This window comes from Prionailurus bengalensis, chromosome D1 (assembly GCF_016509475.1).
Source record: "Prionailurus bengalensis isolate Pbe53 chromosome D1, Fcat_Pben_1.1_paternal_pri, whole genome shotgun sequence".
Taxonomy (NCBI): domain Eukaryota; kingdom Metazoa; phylum Chordata; class Mammalia; order Carnivora; family Felidae; genus Prionailurus; species Prionailurus bengalensis.
The window spans coordinates 40238065-40262316 of record NC_057346.1 but is presented as its reverse complement, the minus strand read 5'-3'; positions in this window follow the sequence as shown (position 1 = coordinate 40262316).

The window sequence follows — 24252 nt, the reverse complement described above, 5'->3', positions numbered from 1 at the left end:
GATTATGATAAAACTGTTCTCCGTGACCACCTCATCGTGATAACTGCCAGCTGACTTCCACTGACTCGCGTTGCACAATTCATCACAATCGGTTCCGAACCACAGCCAGAGTCCAGGGTGTCTGTGTTGGTTACCCTCCTCCACCCCCGCCTCCCCACCTTCCCACCCAGACAGCAAAGAACACGTGATCCTGTGTAGCTGCCTAGTCAGAAACCGGCAGCTGTAGAGAGCATTCTTGGCAACCACCAGGCCTCCTGGTCACTGGAACAACGCCAGATGAGGAGAGCAGAGGGTCTGGCACATGCTAAGCCCTTGATGAATAATTGCTGAAAGAATCTTTGCCGCAATAATTACAAACAGACCCAAACAAACAAACAAAACCACTCACAGTAAAAAAACAAAAGACAAAACACACACACATACACACACACACACACACACCAAAAAACAAAAGCTACCTCATCACACTTCCCTTTAGTGTTGTTGAAAGTGTTTTCATGTATTATCTTAATTTATTCTCAGAAAAGCCTGTGAAATAGGGCACATCTTCCCATTTTAAACATGAGGAAATCGGTGTCAGGAAGTCAAGCAAAAATGAAACACACACACACACACACACTCAAAGCTGACATCAGACTCCAAATTCTGAGCTCTACCCACATCAGTACAATGCTTTGCAGGGTCCTGTGGTGGCTAATCAAAGGAGATACTAGGAAAGAGGGGAACACTCTGGTCTGTTTTTGAGAGAGGAGAGGAGAGCTGTGTAGGGAAGGAAGGGCCACCAAGCAAGGTTCTGGGGCCTGCAGACCACTGGGCAGGAGGAGAGATTCTGCCCCCTGCTGGCGCAGAGCTGGGCCCACCAAGGTGTCCAGATCCCCTGCTCATTAGTTCCTCTGGGCTCTTGCTAATTCAAGCATCTCCCTTTTCTGCTTCTCCAACCTCCCCCTCTCCTCAGGCCACTCACTTTCACCTTTAAAAAAAAAAAACAATTTAGTGTTTATTTATTTTTGAGAGAGAGAGAGCAGGGGAGAGGCAGAGAGAGAGAGAGACAGAGGATCTGAAGTGGACACCATGCTGACAGTAGAGAGCCTGACGCGGGACTCAAACTCACGAACCATGAGACCATAACCTGAGCCAAAGTCAGATATTTAACTGAGAGACCCAGGTGCCCCAAATCACTTCCAGCTTTAAAAACAAAAACCAAAACTCTGCCTTCACTCAACTGTTGCTATGGATGCTGTCATATTTTCTCCTGCTCTCCAAAATAGGCTTATCAGAAGAGTGTACTCAGCACATTTCACCCCCCATTAATTACCCTTTCGTGCAGTGCAGCAGGGTTTCATCTCTGACCCCAGTGGAAATTGCTAATTGCACAGGTCACCAAGGACCGCCTAGTTGCCAAATCCAGTGGACTTTTCACATGTCTGTTTTACTCCTAGGGGCATTTCATATTCTTGACTTGCATACTGAGATTCTGTCCTTCCACGCCACGCCCCGCCCCCCCCCCCCCCCCGGCTTCCCCTGGGACATGGCTCCCCTGGGTTCTCCCACCATTCACTATTAGTGTCCCTCATAAGTGTCAGTCTTTTTTTCCAAGCTCCTCCCAGAACTCTCAAGGAGTAATACCACCTGACAAATCCATTTCTTTAGCCTAGACTTCTCCTCTGAACTCTTGTCTCATGGGACCTCCCTGGGACAACTCAGATGCACTGATTTCAAATTGTGCCCATCTCCATCCCTCAACCAGCTGCCCAAGCCAGGGAACTAAAGGTTATTATTAACAGAAAATGGTAATAGTAAAAAAAAAAATACTGGGTTTAAAGGGAAAATTATATGTATGTGTGTGTATATATATATATATATATATACACATATATATATATTTATGCTGGCTAGTTAGGGAGAGGAATTCACCTAAAGACTTAAAAAAAATTGTTTCAGGGGCATGTGAGTTGCTCAGTCAGTTGAATGTCAGACTCTTGGTTTCAGCTCAGGTCATGATCTCACAGCTCGTGGGTTCAAGCCCCATGTTGGAATTTGCACTGACAGTGTGAATCCTGCTTGGGATTCTCTCTCCGCCCCCTGTCTTTGCCCCTCCCCCATCTCTCTCTCAAAATAAATAAACTTTATTATAATGTTTATAATGGTGATGCAATAGTATTAGGTAATATTCAGTTCATTAACAATTTTTTTCCCCACTGTCACACTAATATCTTTATAGCCATGTAGAGATTTTCTTTCCTAATTCAGCATCCAATAGAGAATCATGTGTTGCATTAGCTCTTTAATGTCCTTTAATCTGGAATGGTCCCCCAGGCTTTCCTCATCTCTTCTGACGTTGATATTTTTGAGAAGCACAGACCAGTCTGTAAACTATATAAATTCAGGTTACACATTTTGGGCAAGAATGTTACATAAGTGATGTTATATCCTTCTCAGTGTTTCTTCTCAGGAAACATGGTATCAGTTTGTCAGTGATCACTTAGCTATGGTGTTGTCTGCTGTAAAAGTACTTTCTTTCCTCTTGTAGTTAAGAATCTAGGAGGAGAAATTTTCAGATGTGTAAACATGCTTATCCCCAACAGACTTTCACCTAATGGTTTTAGCATTCCTTGATAATTCTTACCTTAACCAAATATTGCTATGATGGTTAAAAACGGTGACTTTCTGGAGCCCCTGGCTGGCTCAGTCGATTGAGCTTCTGGCTCTTGATTTTGGCTCAGGTCATGATCTCACGGTCATGAGGTCGAGCCCCACTTCGGGCTCTGTGTTGGGCATGGAGCCTACTTGGGGTTCTCTCTCTCCCTCTCTCTCTGCCCCTCCCCCACTCATACTCTCTATCTCTCTCTCAAAATAATTAATTAATTTTCAAAAATTAAGAATGGTGATTATTCTTTCAACATTTGTTAGTTGATATTCTGTTATAAAGAAAAGCTATCCTGTCATCCTTCTTATTTGTTTCTTTCTGCCTCGCCCCCCCCCCCCCCCCGCTTTTAGTTCATTAAGGACTCATAGATTCTTGTGGGTTTGTTTTCCTCCAGGGTCATAATTCATTTCTGTCATTATTCTTTATTATTATTTTGCTCAAATTGTGAGTGGTTTGGCTAGTAGAAATCCCTCACTAGCATGCTTCCAAAAGTCAAAACTACACACAAAATAGCACACTCAGAGAAAATGTCATTCTGTCTACTGTCCTCTCAACGATCACTTGAGGTAAACAATTCTATTAGTTTCTGGTTTATCCTTCCTAAGTTTCTTTTTTTGCAAGAAATGGAGATATGTGTATGTATTCACGTTTATTCTTCCTTACAGAGCAGGCAGCATACTAAATATGTTCCTCTCCGCCTGTGGAATTTGATCAAGGAAGGCTTTGTACAGAGTACGAGTTGAAACCTCTCCTTGTTCCTAAGGGTGGGAAGCCAAGATTGATGGTTCTTGTGTGAAGAAAAACAATTTAATAATACTTTTATAAATAAAAAACTTAGGTTGTAGTTCTAGAATTGGGTCCCAACAGTCTATCATTTCATAAGCCCTCCAGATAATTCTTATGTGTGCTAAAGTTTGAGAACCACCATTCTAGGCTAGTCTAGAGAAAAGGATAAAGTTGAGAGAACAGCATGTACCTTTCACTGGCTGCTACCTTTTTGCCAAGAACGGGTGTGGACATCTTACATGCATCTATTTCTCATGCAGCCCTCACATAGTCCCAGCCAGTGGGGCTGTGATCAGTCCAGGTTTATAGGTGGGGCAGCCGTGTTATAGAGAGAATGAGTTCACACAGCTAGTCGGCCATGAAGACCAGATTTGAAACCTGGGCAGACCGCCTTTGAAACCCATGATCTCGGTCATTCCTCTGTGCTACTTCTCAGCTCAGTGTCAGATAAAAGAACTAAATTTCTCCATAACAGACTAATCGACTGGCTGCCTGGAGGACAGTTAATGAGCGCGTCTGGTACCGAGAGAGTTGAGAGGAAAGGCTTGGCCGGGAGGAGGTGAAACAAGTCCAGGAAATGATGGCAACCGGGGCTTCGTGAAAAAGCTGAGAATGTCCACAAGTGAAATAATCGTTGTGGCAGGGACAGCAGAGCGTCTTTAAAGTTGGTGCCTTTCACCATTTGATTTCACGTGCCCCCCCCCCCATCTTGTGTTTTGCTGCGCCCCCTTGCCACCACCCCATATCCTTCAGGAAGAGTCTGCTACACATCGTAGCCACCGTTAGTGGTGCTTTAGGCTGGAAGGCAGAGGGGTGGGGTCCAGGCATGCGGAAAGCGGTGCGGAGAAGCCAGTGGCTGCAGAGTCCAGGGCGTGAGCAGGGGTAGAGAATGCACGGGAGGCAAGGACTTAGTATCCAAGTTCTCCCGAAGGGTATTTAGCGAAGCCACGAGACTCACCAGTGGCTTGATTGGGCGTATATCACGTATGGAAAGTAAACGCAAACCACCCATTTTCCAGCCCCGAGCATTGGTCGGGAGAGGCAAAGGTAGAGGGTGAGAGGAAAATGATATGTGGGCTTCCTAATACCCCTCATTTGGGGCTGGACTGGGCTGACTCACTAGGTCAGTTAGAGTATTACTGCCCTTTCTCAGCTCTCTGGGGCAGGTTTGATAAATCTCATGGTGTGGTGTGGTCAAGCAGAGGCCCTGACATTTAACTTTCCTGAGAACTTTCAGTTCCCACGTTGAATGGACACTAAGTATAAAGCGAGTGGGTCTTCTGGTGGGTCGGCCATGGCAGGGTGAGGTGACCCTCACAGCAGAGATCGGGAGCAGATTTTCAGGCCAACAGGCTGGAGAGGGAATGTGGCAAAGACCCAAGGTGTGCAGCTCGCGGAGGTATCGGGGAGGCCGAGCCAGCCAGGGATTAATCCCAGGGTCTGACCGAACCAAGAGAAAGACCTGCGTCCGGGTGACACCAGCCCCAGTCTTCAGCAGCACACAGGAAGACAAGAGACGTTTGTCTGGAGACCGAAAGAGGGAGAGGACACGCAGCGTGAAGACCTCAGCTCTTCCCCTCCGCCTCACATTCTGCACTTCCTCATCTGTTTTGGAGGGAGGAGAGGACAAGCTGAGCATTTTTCTACCACCTTTGAGCATTGCCTGATGGAGAATTGTTTCAAGTATTGGATTGGAAGGAGTTTAAAGGTATTGGACATTTTGGGGCGCCTGGGTGGCTCAGTTGGTTAAGCATCCAGCTCTTGCTATTGGATCAGGGCTTAATCTCACGGTTCATGGGTTGGAGCCCTGAGTCTGTGCTGAGAGCACAGAGCCTACTGGGATATTCTCTCTGTGTCCCTCTGCCCCTTCCCTGATGCTGCTTGCTCTCTATCAAAATCAATAAATAAATAGATAGATAGATAGATAGATAGATAGATAGACAAACAAACAAGACATTCAGTTAATGTTCCCTCTGGCTAGTAGTTGGGGATTTGTAAGGGCAGGAGGATAGCAACTATAGACAATATGAAACATTTTACTTCTTTTCTGTTAACATAAATTAAATTCTGTGTGGTTGTTTAATTCCTACCTCCCTGACGAGACTGTAAGCCCCCCTGGGCAGGGAATGCCTGTTTTACCCCCTTGCTCTAGCCCCAGTGCATGAGAGCAGGGACTTGTCTGCCCCCATCATCTCTGGCATCTCCAGCGCCTAGAGCACTCCTGGCACATGGTAAGCCCTAGATAAATATGTTTTGACTAAATTTTGCTTGTAACTGAGGTTTGGATGATCTAATCGGAAGGAAATGACGGAATGAGGTGAAAAAGACACCAGCCAGCAATCCCCCCGGCTGTGTTGGTGTAGCAAGCAGAGACAATGAGGATTCCACAACATAAAAGGACACCTCTGTGGAATCACTATTTCACGCATGTTTCGGCATGTAGCACTTAATAAGAATAATATTCTGTGGCTGTATAGTACTTTAAAGTTTACAAAGAATGGGGCACCTGGGTGGCTCAGTCAGTTAAGCGTCCGACGTCGGCTCAGGTCACAATCTCATGGTCCATGAATTCGAGCCCCGCGTCTGTGCTAATGGCTCAGAGCCCGGAGCCTACTTTGGATTCTATGTCTCCCTCTCTCCCTGCTCACATTCCCCACTCACATTCTGTCTCTCTCAAAAATAAATAATAAAACATTTTTTAAAAATTTAAGTTTACAAAGGACATTCAATATACCATTTGATTCTTTCAAGAGTCCTGTAAGATGGTTAAGGTATTTTCATATTTATTCTGTAGGCAAGCTGAAGTTCCAAGAGATTAACCAAATCACCTGAGGTCTAATGCATAGGATACATTGATTCAGGGAACTGGGGTTAGAACCCAGCTCTTCCTCCTCTCAGCGTATCAAGCCACACTGCAATAATCGCAACAGAAGTTTGGAGGAGTTTGGCCAGGACGTTCAGTGAGGAAGGTGCCCTGAGTGCTGGCACATTATTCCCGTCCAGGGGTGCTTCTCAGAGCTGACCAGTTTAAGGCCCCCTAGAGGGGAGAGATGAAGCGACACTGATGAGGGCAATGTCTGTTAAGGCATTCCACGTCCTGTGACAGGTGCATCTGTTCTAGCAAGGTGGTTGCTAGAGACTGAATGTCTGTGTCCTCCAGCCCATGCCCTGAAATTCATATGTTGGAGCCCTAATCCCCGGTGTGATAACATTAGGGGTGGGGCCTTGGCAAGGTTGATCGGGTCATGAAGGTGGAGCCCTCATGGGTGGGCCTAGTGCTCTTATAAGACACATAACAGAGAGCATCTCTCTCCCTCTCTCTCCATGTGAGGGCAGAGCAAGAAGATGGCCATCTGCAACCCAGGAAGAAGGCCCTCACCAGAACCTGAACCGTGCTGGCACCCTGATCCCAGACTTTCATCCTCCAGAACTGTGAGACGTAGATTTCTGCTGTTTAAGCCACCTCCTCCGTGCCATTTAGTTGCAGTAGCCCTCACTGACTGAGTGAGCAGTCAACGCGACACTCTTCCAGGGCAATGGGAGGGATGGAGCCCTCCTCTCCAGCCTATCCACGAGGAAGGGAACGTGACACAACTTCTCTGTGTCCCCAGAGCTGGGCCATGAAAATGCAGTTCAGTTTTCTTACCTGGCCTGCCACTTTTAGGAGAAACCTGCAGGCCCTTGCTTTGCAGAAGGGCTGGCGGTGGTCTGAGTAAAGGGACCATGAGGGTGGGAGTTCACCAGCCTGAAGCCAAGCACCGAAGCAGGGGGTTCCTGTCCGCCCAACCCTGGCACTACCAGGACTGCCCTCACGGGGGCGGTGTAGCCTCAATAAGCAGGTGCTTATCACCGGCTGCATGGAAAAGGGCATTGCAGTGGCACCGCTTAGCTAGACGCTAGCCTGGGCCCTTTGTCGCTGAGCCCTGGCGTTTCTGCCACACGTGCCTCCGGTTATTCATTTACTCATTCATTCATTCATTCCATTTCTTTTCTTTTCTTTTTTTTTTTTTTTTCACCTAGCAACTGTGCGTTCAAAGCCTACTATTTGTAGAAGCAGTTCTGTGAAGGGTGTTGGGGATACAGAGATTTTTAAAAAAAAAATAATAATTACTTACAATGGTCCAAGACCTCCAGGAGCTCAGTGTTGAGTGAGAGAATGTACAATAGTGAAAACCGCGCAGCCGCGCTAAGTGCATAACTTAGTAGCGGTGAAATGAAGTGCTGTGTGATACAGGACAGAAGCCTTCGGATCGCAGCTTACATGTGGCTTCTGTGGGGATGCTTTCCCGGGCGCGTAGACCAGGTACGTACCCCTGTTCCCCGGTGCGTCAGATCCCTGTACTTCTCTGTTGTAACACTCAGCACACTCGTGTGGTTACTCCTTGTTTAATTGCCTGTCTTTCTTGATAGATGTAACAAGCTATTCAGGTGGACAATTTCTGTCTTTTTTCTTACTACATCCCCAATCCCTATCCTAGAAGGTACACAATAAACGCTCATCGAATAAAGACTAACCCAGGTACAGTTGTTCCATAACACCTCAAGTGCAAGAAACATCACGTCTTTATATTTCTAAATCAAATCAAATCTCAACTTATCAAAATTAGCCACACGTCTAATATTTTTAAATTATTTTTTTTTAAATATCCTTTCATCTCCTATGGGTCATACCCACATCCCAGAGTTATGAGGGTTATGTAGCTGAGGGAAACAATGGTGAAAAGCCCTCTGGCCCTCACCCCTGCCTTTATGCTGTCCACTGTGGCTCTTGAGTTCTCGTCTTTCGCTGTCAGGTAAGCTTGCTGCTCTGCGCAGGGCTCTACCTGTCACAGCCGTCACTCTGGCCCCTCACAGCTGCAACCCCATCTAAGGCCTGCCCTTCTGGAACATTACCTACACGTGGTGTACGGGTGCAAGGCGAGGCCCAGAACACATAGGCACCCCCCCCCCCCCCCCCCCGCTTCCCAGCCCCTGAGGAGTCAGCTCCAGGGAGGAACCACCCTCTACTTGCCCTTTCCTCCCCACGTGGATAACCATCTGAAGCACCTTTGTGTCCGTCTCTGCTCTCACGTTGGAGGAGGAGAGAAACCTACTTTCCGAATTAATACTCACGAATTACAGCTTCAAAAAGGCAAGGTACCAATTGATTCTCAACAACTCTCCCTGTGTATATGTTCGTTCCATGAACGAACATGTATTTTTGTGGAGCAGTCTTTCATCAGGACATTCCATACCTCTGTCTTGAGGTCACTGAATTTCTGTAAGTCAACAGGCACCCATTATGTCTGGACCTCAGAAAAGAATACCTATTTTCTTGCGAGGATTAATGGAGATAATGTCTTTGAATACACTTTGGGAAGTAAGAGTACTATACAAGTACAGAATAGTGTTGGTATTAACAAGTGACTTATGTATTTTACAGCCAGAAGAGAGATGACATGATAAATGACCTCTTTGGGGTCCTTTCCAATTCTCCCTTGATAGGAGGGAGGGAATTATCTTTGCTAAAAACTGTCTTTCCACTATCCATTACTTTCGAACATACTGTACTCCCTAAAAAAAAAGTTCACGTATCAGTGTTGACTTCTGTTTCGTTCTTTCTCACTGGGTCTTACTTCAAACCTGCAATTCTGAGGTGCTCAGGCTGAAACCACTTGTGAGAGAAATAGACAAAGGGACTTTACGGGTCCCTTTTACTTCTAAGATTCCATGATTTCTATATGTTAATGATACCAATACTTGATTTCTCATTCATTCATTCATTGGAATAGTATGTAGTTAGCGCTTTGTTTAAGAAACCATCCTAAGCATTGCTTATATTTACAATTGGCTGCAAACATACCTGTTTACTAGTCTGATGACACCTGAAATTTAGCATACTGGATTTAGCTTCTGGTCCTCCCCCCACTCCACAGTCCACTGTACATTTTCATTCAGAGCCCTGCTCACTAGCTGCTTCACGCTTTTCTCCGTTTTATCTCGGTGTCCTTGGATGCCTTGCTGCTAATGTGCCTCCACTTGTATATCAAGGTTCTTGACTGTTACACTGTTTATTGTGTTTGTATTGGTTGTTAGAAGACAGCATTCAAAAACTCAGATAAAACAGTGAGAAACAGCTTAGAGATAAAAGCAACAGAATAAAACCCCAATGAGATATAAAATAAAATAAAAGTGTTGATTTCTTGGGGTATGACCTGTTTTTTTTCTTTTTCTCTAACTGAAGAAATGTCCGTCTTGACCTGGCTAAGCGCAGAGTCAAATCTGGGGCAAATATTCAGGGTTAATGTTCACTTTGACACCGTGTGTGTAGAGAGGGTTTAATTTTGAATAAAGATGGGCCCCCAATGTGTTGTTCGTGCTGTCCTCCTCTTACATGATCTCCCAAGCCATTCCCTGCTTCTGTTTCTCTGGAAACTGACTAGCTCCCCCTTTTCTTGAACGGATAAACCCCCAATTTTTAGAGTTTGGTTTGAGTGGTCATTTTTACAGTGGACCCTGTTCTCATAGCTTTTATATCCGGGGGACGTATCTGATGTGTGAACTTTGGAACTAGCCCTGGGGAAGACACGATGGCCTCTCTGCCTTCCTGTAAAGCTCGGGAGCACTGGGCCCCCACACTCCAGCATATGGATTGTGAAAGCAAACGTTAGTGCAGATGTAGTAGTAACCATAACAACATGTGCTGAGTCCCCACCACAGAACAGGCGCCGCTAGGAATGCCTAGCAAGTATCACACTTTGACCTCTCATGTGCATTTATGGATGAGAGCCCTGAGGCACAGAGAGGTTCGGTAACCTGCCCGATGTGAAACAGAAGTTAGTAGATCTGGGCTGTCAATCCAAGGATTCCGGCTGTAGAGTTCATGTGTAACCACTGTGCTATAAAACCTCTCATGCTTTCTGGGTGTTGAACCCATCTGTTTCTGCCTCCTTTGTCACCACCTAATTATGGCCCCACTTGTTTGGGAACTATCTGCCTTCTTCCAACCTTGTTTTGTTTCCCATTTGGAGAACAACTTCATCCCCCCTCACCCACATGCGCACGATTGCCAGCTTCTCAAGGAAACAACTCTCCCAGCTCAGCGTGGCCCCTAAGACTTTCCTGGTATGGAACAGCTCTCCGAGGAAGTAAGACCTAATAAATACCTTGGTATTATAGCAAGTGGGAAACTTTATTAGGAAAAACCCTTTTTAGTTAAAAAAAAGAACACAAGTCATAAACGGGTAGCTTAATGAATTATCACCCAATGGACACAGCTATGAAACCAGGTCAAGAAATAGAATGTTACCAAGACCCCAGGAGTCCCCCTCATGCCTTCTTCCAAATACCATCCCTCCCTCCTACCCCAAAGTGACGCACTTCAAACTCTACATTAGCTTTGACTAGTTTTGACTTTTATAGAAATGGAATCATATTTTACACATTCTTTTATATCTGGCTTCTTTTGCTCATTAGTAGCTTGTAAGATTCATTTATGTTGTTTTGTATACCTATGGTTTGTCTACTTTCATGGATCTATAGCATTTAATTGTAGGAATATACCACAATTATTTGTAAATTCTGTTGTTGATGGACATTGGGGTGTTTCTAGTTTGAAGATATTATGAATACTGCTATTATATACATTTAAGCACACATCTTTGGTGAACAAGGGCATCATTTGCACTGGGTTTATGCCTGGGAGTGAAAAAGGAGAACTCTTTTTTAAATGCTTTTTTAAATTTATTTATTTTGAGAGAGAGAGAGAGAGAGAGAAGCAGAGAGAGAGAAAGAGAGGGAATCCCAAGCAGGCACCATGCTGTCAGCACAGAGCCCAATGTGGGGCTCAGTCTTACGAACTGTGAGATCATGACCTGAGCTGAGATCAAGAGTCAGATGCTTAGTCAACTGAGTTACCCGGATGCCCCAATATTTGTTTGTTTGTTTGTTTGTTTGTTTGTTTGTTTTGAGAGAGAGAGATAGCAAGCACATAAGTTGGGGGGGGGAGGCAGAGAGAGAGAGAAAATCCCAAGCAGGCTCTGCACTGTCAGCGCAGAGCCCAATATGGGGCTCAAATTCACAAACTGTGAGATCATGACCTGAGCTGAAATCAAGAGTTGTTTGCTTAACCAACTGAGGTACCCAGACACCTCATGTAAAAGCAGAACTTTTAATCCAGGGGGCAGGGGACAGTGAATGGGACATATTTGACAATGAGATCATAGGAAAAACAATTTCGGACTCATAAGGACATTTTCAGGCCAGAGCCACTAAGAAATATTCTTTTTTTTTCCATTTAGATTCAGGAAGCTTATAAAACCATGATTCCTAGAGAACAAGAGCTTGTGTAGAAGATGTTCATAGGCAGAGAGAATTTTTTTCAGAGTACATTTATACTCGAGGGATCCTAGCCTGCCATTATGTGGTTTCTGTCATAGTAAAAAGGAATAGAACTAGAGAAATGGAGCCACATGGGTTGGGATGTGTACAATTATAGTTTAGAAGCCTGACATTTCTGCCACAAAGCCTGAAAACCAGTTGGACTGCAGGGAAGCAATTCATCCAAAGAGACTTGCATGGGTGGAAACTTGGGAAGATGGCGGCATAGGAGGACCCTGAGCTCACCCGCCCCATGTTTTCAACTAGATATCATCCACATCCAAGTCAACAAACCACAAAGTGACCCAAAGACTGGCAGAACAAACTCCACAACAAATATAGAGAGGAAGCTGTATCTGAAAGGCAAGGGAGGCCAGAGTGGTAGAGGGAGGCTGCCTGCAGGAAGGAGGGAGCTGCACGTGCAGAGGGGGCAAAGAAATGGGCCCTCGCACCAGCAAGCCCACATGGGGAAGACTCATCTCCAGAACGTTTGGCTTTAAAAACCAGAGGGGCTGAAATCTGTGACTTTGTAAAACCAGTGGGACCTGGAACCGGGAGTTTTTTTATTTTTATTTATTTATTTATTTTTAAAATTTTTTTTTCAACATTTATTTATTTTTGGGACAGAGAGAGACAGAGCATGAACGGGGGAGGGGCAGAGAGAGAGGGAGACACAGAATCGGAAACAGGCTCCAGGCTCTGAGCCATCAGCCCAGAGCCTGACCAGGGCTCGAACTCACGGGCCGCGAGATCGTGACCTGGCTGAAGTCGGACGCTTAACCGACTGCGCCACCCAGGCGCCCCTGGAACCGGGAGTTTTAAGAGTCAACTGACTCAGTACTGGGAGAGCCAGGAAGGCCAGCAATAGCCATCCCTGCCCGTAAACAGCAGCCAATGCAGAAAGGCAACATAGAAACAGGGGTTTTATACAACGCTGGGGACAAATGGAGACAGATCTGCTCGTACTGATTTCGGAGCATGTTGGGGGGGCTTCTCCAAAAACGAGGGAGCTGGCAAGCGCCATTTTCCTCCCTCATCCCTTAGCATAAACACAGATTCCTGTGAGAGGCAGGGCTGCACAGACACTTGCTTCCTAACCTGCTAGCTGTGCACCATGCCTCCGAGTTGTCCAGAGAACTAGCCCACTCTGAGCCTGCTCCTCAGCCTTGGCCTCAGGACAAATCCCGCCGAGCATGTGCCCTGACCAGCTGCCGGGTGCACAGCTGCCACCATGTGCCATGGCCACATGTACTGCACTGTGTCCAGAGGTGCGCCTCCAGCCACCATCATGCACCATACCTACCCACGTTCCCCCAGCCTCCTTTACACTGCTGCACTGTACCCAGCTGTGGCCCCAGCCGCTGTTGAAAACCAGGCCCAACCACAACCAGCCATTGTCTTGTGCCACGCCTGCCTTATGCCTCTGGCAGCCCCAGCACACACCCCCCGGCTGGCACAGTGCTTCAGGGGATCTGGCGTAGGACTCGTGGCCCAGCACACATTTTGCTGATACCACCACCCCGCTCCCAAGTTCCCCAGTGGGCATACCCCCTCAGAGCTGGCCTGCGTGGGTCTCACTAACACCACAGAGAGCAAGCACAGCTCATAACAGGCAGAGAGTCAGTGAAGACAACGGCACGGAAGGGAAAAATGACTCTGAGACACAACAGCAGGGTGAAAGCAACACAAATAGGATACTCTTCTGAAGTTCCAGGTTCTAGTGAACAGGAGACACTGCACTGCAAGATACTCCAGGACCTCTTCTTCATGAAGTCACTACTCTCAAGAGCAGAAGGCACAGCTGACTTCCTTAACACACGGAAACAGACACAGAGAGGCCCACAAAATGAGGAGATAGAGAAATTTATCTCAAAGGAAAGAACAGGACAAGGCCACAGCCAGAGATCCAAGCAAAAAAGAAAAAAAAAGATATAAGTAATATGCCTGATAGAGAATGTAAAGCAGTGATCATAAGGATAATCACAAGACTCAAGAAAAGACTGAAAGACATGAGGAAAATAACCCTTAACACAGAGATAAGGAATAATATAACAGAGATAAAGGGCACAGTAAACAAAATGAGAAATACACTTTCTACAATGAACAGCAGGATGGAAGAAGCAGAGGCATGAATTGGCAAACTAGAAGACCAAGAAATACAAAGTAATCAACCTGAACAAAAGAGACTGAAAAGAATTATGCAAAATGGGAATAGACTTAGGGAATTCAAGGACTCCATCAAACGTAATAGCATTTATACTATGGGAGTCCCAGAAGAAGAAGGGGGAGAAAGGGGGCAGAAAGTTTACTTGAAGAAATAATAACCGAAAACTTCCCTGATCTGGGGAAGGAAACAAGTATCCAGATCCAGGAGGCTATAGAGAACCCCCAACAAAGTCAACAAAAGCAGACACACACCAAGACATATTGTAATTAAATTGGCAAAATATAATAATAAAGAAAAAAATTTAAAGCAGCAATACAGAAGAAGTCAGTAACTTACAAGGAAAAACCCATAAGACTAGCAAGAGATTTTTTTTCAGTAGAAACTTATCAAGTCAGAAGGAAATGGCATGAAATATTCAAAGTGCCGAGTGGGAAAAATCTGCAGCCCAGAATACTGTATCTATCATTCAGAACAGAAGGAGAGGTAGAGTTTCCCAGGCAAACAAAAACTAAAGGAGTTCATGACCACTAAACCAGCTCTGCAGGAAATATTAAAAGGGACTCTTTTAGTGGGAAGGAGAGACCAAAAGTGAAAGTATAGAGGTAGAAAACACTAAAACAGTAAACATAAATATTTCTGTAAAAAAATCAGTCAAGGGACTCACAAAAAAGGATATAAATATAACAACATATACCTAAAATGTGGGAGGAGAAGAGAAAAGAATGGGTTCAAACTTAAACAACACTCAACTTAATATAGATTGCTATATGCAGGAGAGGGTATACACAAACCTAATGGTAACCACAAAGCAAAATCCACTAATAAACATGCAAGGTATAAAGAGAAAGAAATCCAAATATATCACTTAAGAAAATCAGCAAAACATGAAAGAAAGACAATAAAGGATCAGAGAAAATCTTCAGAAACAGCCATAAAACAAGTAATAAAATGGCAATAGATGCTATCTATCAATAATTACTTTGAATGTAAATGGACTAAGTCCTCCAGTCAAAAGCCCTAGGATGATGGAATGGATAAGAAAACAAGACACTTCTATATTATGACTACACGAAACCCATTTTAGACCTAAAGACACCTGCTGGTTGAAAATGAGAGGATGAAGAAACATTTATCACACAAATGGATGCCAAAAGAAAGCCCGAGTAGCAATACTTGCATTGGACAAAGTAGACTTTAAAAAGAGACAAACTGTAACAAGAGACAAAAGAAGAAGATATAACAATTGTAAATACTTATGAACCCAACATGAAACCACCCAAATAGATAAAACAGTTAATAGCAAACATAAAACAACTAATTGATAATAATACAATAATAGTAGGGGACCCATTACACCAATAGACAGATCATCTAACAGAAAATCAACCAGGAAAGAATGGCTTTGAATGACACACTGGGCCAGATGGACTTTAACAGATGTATTTAGAACATTCCATCCTAAAGCAACAGAATACACCTTCTTTCAAGTGCACATGCAACATTCTCCAAAATAGATCATGTATTAGCTCACAAAACAAACCTCAACAAATTCAAGAAGATTGAAATCATGCATCTTTTCTGTTATAATGCTATAAAACTAGAAGTCAACCACAAGAAAAAATCTGGAAAGACCACAAATATATGGAGGTTAAATAACATGCAACTAAACAATGAATGGGTCAACCAGGAAATAAAAGAAGAAATAAAAAAATATATGAAAAAAATGAAAATGAAAATACAATGGTCCAAAACCTCTGGAATGCAGTAAAAGTGACTCTGAGAATGAAGTTTATAGCAATGCAGGCCTATCTCAAGAAGCAAGAAAAATCTCAAAAAAAAAGCCTAACCTTGCACCTAAAGGAGCCAGAAAAGGAACAAGAAACAAAACCTAAAACCAGATTAAGAGGGAAATAACAAAGAAAAGAGCAGAAATAAATAATAAAGAATCTAAAAAAACCCAATAAAACATATCAATGACAACAGGGGCTAGTTCTTTGAAAAAACAATCAATAAAATTAATAAACCTCTAGCAAGACTTACAAAGAAAAAAAGAGAAAGGACTCAAATAAATAAAATCACAAATGAGAGAGGATAAATAACAATCAACGACACAGAAATACAAAGGATTATAAGAGAATATTATTAAAAACTATATGCCAACAAATTGGACAACCGAGAAGAAATGGATACATTCCTAGAAACATATAACCTACCAAAACTGAAACAGGAAGAAATAGAAAGTTCTAACAGACTAATAACCAGCAAAGAAATTGAATCAAAAACCTCCCAACAGGGGCGCCTGGGTGGCTCAGTCGGTTAAGCATCCGACTTCGGCTCAGGTCACGATCTCGCGGTTCGTGAGTTCAAGCCCTGCGTCGGGCTCTGTGCTGATGGCTCAGAACCTGGAGCCTGTTTCAGATTCTGTGTCTCCCTCTCTCTCTGACCCTCCCCCATTCATGCTCTGTCTCTCTCTGTCTCAAAAATAAATAAAGGTTAAAAAAAATTAAAAAAAAAAAAAAACCTCCCAACAAACAAAAGTCCAAGACATATGGCTTTACAGGCAAATTCTACCAAATATTTAAAGAAGAGTTAATACCTATTCTTAAAATATTCCAAAAACTAGAAAAGGAAGGAAAACTTCCAAATTCATTCTAGGAGGGCAGTATTACCCTGATACCAAAAACCATATAAAGACACCACCAAAAAAAAAGAACTACAGTCCAAAATCTCTGATGAACACAGATACAAAAACTCCCAACAAAATACTAGCAAACTGAATTCAACAACACTATTTTTTTTGAGAGATAGAGTGTTCAGGTGAGCAAGCGGCAGAGAGAGAGAATCCAAGGAGGGGCAGGGAGAAAGAGAGCAGCGGGGCTCACCTGAAGCAGGGCTCATGTTTACCCAAAGTGGGGCTCATGTTCACCTGATATGGGGCACAAGCTCACCCAAAGCGAGGCTGGTGCTGGCTTACCCGATGGACTAAACTCATGAACCGTGAGATCATGACCTGAGCCAAAGTCAGATGCTTAACGATTGAGCCACCCAGGAACCCTTGAATTTAACATTAAAAAATATCATTCACCACAAACATGTGGGATTTATTCCTGGGTTGCAAGGATAGTTCGATATTTGTAAATCAATCAGTGTGATATATCACATCAATAACAGAAAAGATAAGAACCATATGATCATTTCAATAGACACTGAAAGCATTTGACAAAGTACAACATCCATTCATGATTAAAAAAAAACCCAACAGAGTAGGTTTAGAGGGAACATACCTCAACATAATAAAGGCTATATATGAAAAATCCACAGCTCACATCATATTCAATGGGGAAAAAACTGAGAGCTTTTCTCCTAAGGTCAGGAACAGGACATAGACGTCCACTCTCACCATTTGTATTCAACATAGTACTGGAAGTCCTAACCACAGCCATCAGACAACAAAAAGAAATAAAAGGCATCCAAATCAGTAGGGAAGAAGTAAAACTTTCACTATTTGCTGATGACATGATATTATATATAGAAAACCCAAAACAACTACACCAAAATACTGCTAGAACCTATTACATGAATTCAGTAAAGTTGCAGGATAAAAGATCAATGCATTTCTGTACACCAATAATGAAGCAACAGAAAGAGAAATTAAGAAAACCATCCCATTTACTATTACATCCCAAATAATAAGATATCTAGGAATAAACCTAACCAACGAAGTGAAAGATCTGCACTCTGAAAACTATAAAACACTGATGCAAGAATTTGAAGATGACACAAAGACATGCCATGCTCAAGGATTGGAATAACATTGTTAAAGTGTCTATACTACCCAGAGTAATCTACACATGTAATGTGATCCCTATCAAAATACCAACAACACTTTTTACAGAACCAAAACAAACAATCCTAAAATTTGTATGGAATCACAAAAGATCCCAAAAGCCAAAACAATCTTGAAAAAGGAAATCAAAGCTGGAGGCATCACAATTCTGGACTTTGAGTTATATTACAAAGCTGTAGTGATCAAGACAGTATGATACTTGCACAAAAACAGACACATAGTTCAATAGAACAGAAGAGAAAATCCAGAAGTAATCCCACAAATAGATAGTTAATCTCCAACAAAGCAGAGGATATTATCCTGTGGGAGACAGTCTGTTCAACAAATAGGAAAACTGGTCACAAACATGCAAAAATAAATTGGACCACTTTTTTACACCATACACAAATTTCAAATGGATTAAAGATCTAAATGAGAGACTTGAAACCATAAAAATCCTAGAAGAGAACACAGGTAGTAATTTCTTGGACATCAGCCATAGCAATTTCTTTGTAGATATGTCTCCTCAGGCAAGAGAAACAAAAACAAAAATAAACTATTGGGATTATATCAAAATACAAAGCTTTTACACAATGGAGGAAACAAACAACAAAACTAAAAGGCAACCTACTGAATGGGAGGAGATATTTACATATGACATATCAGATACAAGGTTAGTATCGAAAATATATAAAACTTACAAAATTCAACATTCAAAAAACCCCAAATAATCCAATTAAAAGTGGGCAGAAGACATGATTATATATTTCTCCAAAGAATACATACAAATGGCCAACAGACACATGAAAAGAGGATCATCATCACTAATCATCAGGGAAATGCAAATCAAAAAAGATATCATTTCACAGCTATCAGAATGGCTCAAATCACAACACAAGAAACTCCAGGCATTGGTGAGGATGCAGAGAGAAAGGAACCCTCATGCACGGTTGGTGGGAATGCAAACTGGTACAGCCACTGTGGAAAACAGTATGGAGCTTCCTCAAAAAAATTAGAAATAAAACTACCTGATCAAGCAATCGCACTACTGGGTATCTAGTCCAAGAATACAAGGACACTAATTCAAAGGGATATATGCACCCCTATGTTTATAGCAGCATTATACACAATAGCCAAGTTATAGAAGCAGCCTAAGTGTCCATTGATTGATGAGTGGATAAAGAAGATGTGATATATATATGTATATGTATATATCACAATTTCTTTATATACACATGCACATACATACAATGGAATATTATGCAGCCATCAAAAAGAATGAAATCTTGACATTTGCAATGACATGCATGGAACAGAAGAGTATAATGCTAAGCAAAATAGAGAAAGACAAGTAACATGATTTCACTCATATGTGGAATTTAAGAAAGAAAACAAACAAGCAGAGGGAAAAAATGAGAGAGAGAGACAAATCAAGAAACAGATTCTTAACTATAGAGAACAAACTGATGGTTAACAGAGGGGAGGGGTAGGTGGGGATGGGTTAAATAGGTGATGGGAATTAAGGAGTGCACTTGCTGTGATGACCAGAGGGTGTTGTATGGAATTGTTGAGTCACTATATTGTACACTTGAAACTAAAATAACACGGTATGTTAACTGGAATTAAAATAAAAACGAAAACAGCAAAACAAAACAGACTAACACGGGCCGGGACAGAGCAGTGTTTAGAGTGGAACATAAAAGTACAAACCTAACAGCAGAATGAGAGCAAACCATGGACAAAACTCCAGGCAGGAACCAGCACAGGCAGGATGCTGGGCACCCCAGCTAAGGCACACACCATATTTCTCCCACTAGAATGCAAGTTCCATGGGGGCAGGGAAAAGAAAGCAGAGGTAAGAAATGGGAAGAGCAGCACACAGAGGTATTGTATGACATCCCAGGTAGAGCTGTGCCTCAACCAGATGCATCCTGACTTCCCAGTTTCATGAGTAATACAGTTCCAGCTAGGGTTTCTACTGCTTGCATCCAAAAGGATCTTCACTAACAGTGAGATACCTCACGTGTTGGAGAGCCCATGCTCTTACAGGAAAGGGCGGAGTTAGAGATGGATTTGATAAAATATATGTTTAAAATTAATGAAAACATGGACTATATTTGAGAACCAGAGCAATGCCCAGTGCATGTGATAAATCGTAGACAAATAATGGCTGCTAGAGAAACAAAAGGGATAACATCCTGAAAGAAAGATAATGAATTTGGTCCCTCCTAGGTATCTGTGTGGATAGGGATCACTTTGCATTCGAGCATTTTTATCTGGTGTGGTGAGATTTATGTCCCTTTAATTTATTGGTGTGAAGTTCTCAGTGTGGAGACCAGCATAGAGACATTGCTATGACCAGATGATATAAATCGATGATTCTCAACCTGAATACCACAGACCTGTGCTGAGGGTACTGAAAAATATTGCCTGGGATGCACAAACTGACAAGTATAGTGTCTGGCTAGAGGTAGGTCTCTATAAAGCTTTGTTTCTGAATGAATGAATGAATGAATGAACGAATATGTACATAAAGCATTACTAGTGAAATTGCAAATGAAAAATTTGGCTCATACAGATATATTCTAATGCTTTAGATGATGTTGTGATTAATAAAATAATAAAATAAAATTTCACTAAAAGGCTTTATTGATCTAATAAAAGCTCTTTCCCCCCATTAATATATCGTCAAGTACCAGCTACTAAAATACCTAATACCTAATTCTTATTTTAAGTTAAAAATGAATCATTAAATATGAACACAGATGATAAGTTTCTTGAAGTTAGAAGTCTGTCCCCCAGTGCCTCTACTCTAGTAGAGTATGTACTCAAAATTATATAATGAATAAAATACAAACTGGATAGTAAATCATACTACATGAGAATACTCTGCTTCTCTCATCACTTAAAATTTATACTTTAAAATGTCATTTTATTGTTAAATAGAGGCCACACTTATACAAGGGCATATATGTACATCTTTACACTTATAAAGTGAACAAACGCCCTTTAGTTACTTGTGAGATAAGAAATAGAATATTGCCAAAATTCTAGCTCCTTCCCCTATATGGTCCCTATGATCCCTATGTGATCAGGTATATCCTGATCACAAGCCCTTTCTTACCCTTAAAAGTCAACCATTATCCTAGCTTTAATAATAAGGATATCATTATTTTTAAATCTATATAGGCATCCCTAAACTAAGTAGCTTAATTTTGCCTACTTCTGAACTCCCTAAATAGAACATATTGTATGCATTCTTTTGCCTCTTGCTTTGTGGCTCAGTATTAAATTTGTATGATTCATCCACACTGTTTTGCATGGCTGTAGTTTCTTCTTTACTATTCTTTTTTTATTTTTTGCAGTGCAATTCATATTCTATAGTTTGTCTGTATTGCAGTTTATCCATTATCCTGTAGACTGACATCTAAGTGGTTTCTAGTTTCCACTATCACAGTTTTAACAGAAGCATTTAATTCGTGATTCGCGGAGGGGCGCCTGGGTGGCGCAGTCGGTTAAGCGTCCGACTTCAGCCAGGTCACGATCTTGCGGTCCGTGAGTTCGAGCCCCGCGTCAGGCTCTGGGCTGATGGCTCAGAGCCTGGAGCCTGCTTCCGATTCTGTGTCTCCCTCTCTCTCTGCCCCTCCCCCGTTCATGCTCTGTCTCTCTCTGTCCCAAAAAAATAAATAAACGTTGAAAAAAAAATTTTAATTTGTGATTCGTGGAATTACTGATATGTGCAGGTTTAGATTTACCATTTAATTTTGTTCTTCTGCTGATCTCACTGATCTCTTTATTTTCTCCTTTATGTATTTTTTGATTACTTCCTATCATTTCTAATTTTTTCTACAACTAGTTTAGAATATATACCTGCTGTTCTGTTCTTTCAGTGGTTCCCTAAACATTATAAAATTTATAGTTAAATTATAAAACTAAAATTAATCAACACTTTGCCCCCCCCCCAGGCATTATTAGAACTGTAGGATATTTTAACCCAATTTTCTTACCCACCTAACTTAGGCGTTATTATTAGCATGAGTTTTAGTTCTCTTTTTGTTGTTATTAACCTAGGAATGTATTATTGTTTAGATAAACTCACTTATTTATCACTTTCTTGCTCTTCATTTCTTCTAGCTTCTCCATCTGGGATTACTTTTCTTCTGCCTGAAGTACATTGTTTAGAATTGCCTTTAGTGATGTTCTGTTAGTATTAAACCTTATAAGGTTTTCGTGGACTAAAATGTTTATTTCCCCCTCACTTTTGAAAGAAAATTCTAACTGGGTGTATTCCTAGATTTCCAGCTTTAAATATATATACATATGTAAATATAGGTATGTATATAATATGTATAAATACATATGTATATATATTATGTTATATATTATATATATTATGTTATATATTACATATAATATATTAATTTCTAGAAGTTTCATTCAGTTCTTTTTCAAATAAGAATGTTAGATCACATTTCCCTGGAGATATTTTCAAGTATGTCTTTTCTTTCTTTTCTTTTTTTTTTTTTATGTTTATTTACATTTGAGAGAGAGAAACAGAGTGCAAGCAGGGGAGGAGCCGAGAGAGAGGGAGACAGAATCTGAAGCAGGCTCTAGGCTCTGAGCTGTCAGGACAGAGCTTGATGTGGGGCTCAAACTCATGAACCGTGAGATCATGACCTGAGCCGAAGTCAGATGCTTAGCCAACTGAGCCACCCAGGCACCTCTAAACATGTCTTTTATTTCTTTTAAAATAGTTAGCATAGTTGTTTTATTATCTCTATAATTTCAATATCTGAAGTCCTTGTGGGTCTGTTTCCCTTTTCTGGATCTAACTCATGAAGCCTTCTTTCCTTAGATGCTTGATTATTTGTGACACTATGCTGGTCATTGTCCTTGAAAAATTATCTGTAGGGGTTTTTTGAGACCTAGAATGATAGTGTCTTCCACCAGAGAAGATATGAACTTGCGTCCATAATGCCTAGGAATGCACCAGTCTGCAATTATTTTATTTTAATTTATTTTATTTTATCATTAATTTTTTTTTAGAGAGAGAGAGAAAGTGTGTGAACAGGGGAGGGGGAGAGAGAGAGAGAGAGAGAGAGAGAGAGAGAATCTTAAGCAGGTGCATAGCCCTAGCCCTATCCAGGACTCAGTCTCATGACTGTGAGATCATGATCTGAGCAGAAGAAGTCAAGAGTCAGATGCTTAACCAACTGAGCCACCCAAGTGCACCAAGCCTGGAGTTAAATTAAATCAAATTCGTGTCTTGGGGTATTTTGTGCCACCTAGAGATAATTAATTTGGGCTGCAAAACCATGTTAAGGTCCATTAATCTGAGACTGTTTCCTCCTGTTCCTGTCCCACATGCACATTCTGATCAGCACCAAGGCAACCTGCCCGTCGGTCCCGTAGAAGAGTGATGAGAATGGATTTACTCTGGTTTACCCTTATTCTGAAGGTATAATCCTTTGGGATTCTAACTTAATATTGGAGCAGTCTCTTTAGATACCATACTTGGGACAGGCTCTGGGCTTTTATTGCCACCCCCCTCCCCTTTGTGATACATTAAAAGCGAAGTTCAAGTTTTCATGGATTGCCAAATGTCCTTAAGATAAAAGTGGCATGGGACACCTGTGCAGCTCAGTCGGTAAAATGTCCGACTTCAACTCTTGATTTCAGCTCAGGCCATGATCTCACCGTTTGTGAGATGGAGCCCTGCACCGGGCTCTGTGCTGACAGCTGGAGCCTGCTTGGGATTCTCTCTTCCCCTCTTTCTCTGCCCCTCCTATCCCCCCTCTCCAAAAAATAAAAATAAAAATAAAAGATAAAAGTGGCTTTCATGTTTTTGTTTTTTTTTTTAATTTTTTTTTCAACGTTTTTTATTTATTTTTGGGACAGAGAGAGACAGAGCATGAACGGGGGAGGGGCAGAGAGAGAGGGAGACACAGAATCGGAAACAGGCTCCAGGCTCTGAGCCATCCATCAGCCCAGAGCCCAACGCGGGGCTCAAACTCACAGACCGCGAGATCATGACCTGAGCCGAAGTCGGCCGCTTAACCAACTGCGCCACCCAGGCGCCCCCGCTTTCATGTTTTGTAAACTTGTCTGGGTTCTTGTTTTCTCATAGATTTTGGTCTAATCATTTCATACAACCTTGTTAGATCTTTAATTATTTTTTTTTTAATTTTTTTTTAACATTTATTTATTTTTGAGACAGAGAGAGACAGAGCATGAACGGGGGAGGGGCAGAGAGAGAGGGAGACACAGAATCGGAAGCAGGCTCCAGGCTCTGAGCCATCAGCCCAGAGCCCCACGCGGGGCTCGAACTCACGGACTGAGAGATCGTGACCTGAGCGAAGTCAGACGCTCAACCAACTGAGCCACCCAGGCTCCCCGATCTTTAATTATTTTAAACAAGATTTAAAAACCATATCCAGCATTTCTATTGTTTTCAGTAGGTAGGTTGGT